The sequence below is a fragment of the Cebus imitator genome, unplaced genomic scaffold (genome assembly GCF_001604975.1).
Source record: "Cebus imitator isolate Cc_AM_T3 unplaced genomic scaffold, Cebus_imitator-1.0 Scaffold51, whole genome shotgun sequence".
In the NCBI taxonomy this organism is placed as follows: domain Eukaryota; kingdom Metazoa; phylum Chordata; class Mammalia; order Primates; family Cebidae; genus Cebus; species Cebus imitator.
In genome coordinates, this window is record NW_016107366.1 from 9,104,659 (window position 1) to 9,106,656 (window position 1,998).

Here is a 1,998-nt window from a genome sequence, read left to right on the forward strand (position 1 = left end):
AAAAAAAAAAAAAAAAAAAAGAAAGAAAGAAAGAAAGAAGGAAAGGAAGAAAGAGAAGAAAAGAGAAAAGAACCCCTACAAAATGTCATCTGCAGGCACATGTACATAAAAACTGGGAAAGAAATTCATATTTCTGCCATTTTCCTTTGTGTATTTATTCAATTTAATTCAAGTACCTCCACGGAAATGCATGTCAGAGTGTGCTCAGAAGGGTATTATTGTGGGTAGCCAACTTCTTGCTTGTAACAATGGCTATTCTAAAGGTCAGGTAAAAAAAGAGGTGGTGGTCTACTTTTTCTCCCCATTATTAATAATCAGATATTTCATTAAAGCCATTCAGATAGGCAGATAAAGTTGGGGTGCGGAGGGTGAGAGCTGAGTGTGGAGAATATTCAACTATCTTTTGTAATAAGGTCCTCTTGACTAATTCTTCACTGACATCATTTTATCCACAGGGTTTGTCAAAAGGTATCCTCATACGGCACATTTCCAGTAGTTGAGTTCTAGGACCCTTGAGGGTATATTCAGCACTTGGTCATACTTCGGCTTGCCAGGGCATAGGACAATTTGATTGAGAAGGCATTAGTGGGCTGTGTAATGAGTAACTTTGTACCCTTTTCTCAATTAGCAACATCAGAGATATCAGAGAAAATGGTAGATCTTTATTTTTTTGTTATTTTATTTTTGAGATGCAGACATCCCTGCTGCTCAGGCTGGAGTGCAGTGACGTGATCTCGACTTGCGGCAACCTCTGCCTTCTGGGTTCAAGCGATTCTCCTGCCTCAGCCTCTGGAGTAGCTGGGATCACAGGCATGTGCCACCTCGCCTAGGTAATTTTTTGTATTTTTAGTAGAGGTGGGGTTTTGCCATGTTGACCAGGCTTGTCTTGAGCTCCTGACCTCAAGTGATCTGCTCACCTCAGACTCCCAAAGTGCTGGGATTACAGGTGTGAGCCACCACGCCCGGCTGCAAATGGTAGATCTTTATAGTGATGCAGTTAGGAGTTCGTGAACTGCCTTTTGGAAGTCAGTGTAAGAATAAGTAGTGTTGATGGGATCAGTTCGAGTTGTTTCCTTAACTGGTTTAGTCAGCCAGCCACAGCAATACCCAGAAACACATGAATTCGGGATCTGTTTTAAGTATTCAGGTATGGGGGTGGCTCTACTCAAAGCTCGGCTTAGCTGTTTGGTGGCAAATTGCGGTGCTCCATTTAGAGTGGCATGATCTCTAGAGGGCCGGCTGGGACCTGCAAGGGGGTTTGGAAAAGGTGGGAATCCACAAGAGGCCAGAAAGGGGCATTCGGGAACTGGTTCTAGTTTGGGGACACAGTGGGAACAATGGGAAAATCTTAGCCCTATCTTGCGAAGAAATGGACTGGTGTGCTTAGATGCAAGAGTTTGGCGTGAGATAACCAAGAATTAGGATTTAAAGGTTTCCAAGTTGTAGAATATTTTAAAAGGCACTTAACCTGAAAGGCGAGACTTTCAAGAGGTGATAAGTTGGGTACCACGGGGTCCTCTTCTTCAAAGGAATCCCACTGTTCCCCGGACTCTCATTTAGGTAGTGAATGTTTTCTTCTTTCTCGTTTTCTGTTTCTGACAAGAGGTCAGGAGAGAGATTTCTTGGATCCATCGGAGTAAAACAGAGTAAGGAACCAGGAAAAGGTAATAATATAAGCCAGCAGAACGCTGACCAACACTAGCAGATAGAAATACAAAATGAAAAATCCTGGGCCAGGTGGTGTGGCTCACTCCTGTAATCCCAACACTTTGGGAGGCCGTGGTGGGTGGATACCCTGAGCTCAGGAGTTCGAGACCACCCTGGGCAACATGGTGAAACCCCGTCTCTACTAAAATACAAAAAATTAGCTGGGCATGGTGGCACGCACCTGTAGTCCCAGCTACTCAGGAGGCTGAGGCAAGAGAATCTCTTGAAGCTGGGAGGCAGAGGTTGCAGTGAGCCAAGATCACGCCACTGCATTCCAGCTTGGGTGACAGA

The 1,998-nt window shown here is 44.5% G+C and overlaps 1 pseudogene; it reads right to left on the minus strand.

Annotated features, from left to right (window-relative positions):
• Window positions 1-983: 983 nt before the first annotated feature.
• Window positions 984-1,632, minus strand: LOC108303817 (annotated as a pseudogene).
• Between the last annotated feature and the right edge of the window lie 366 nt (window positions 1,633-1,998).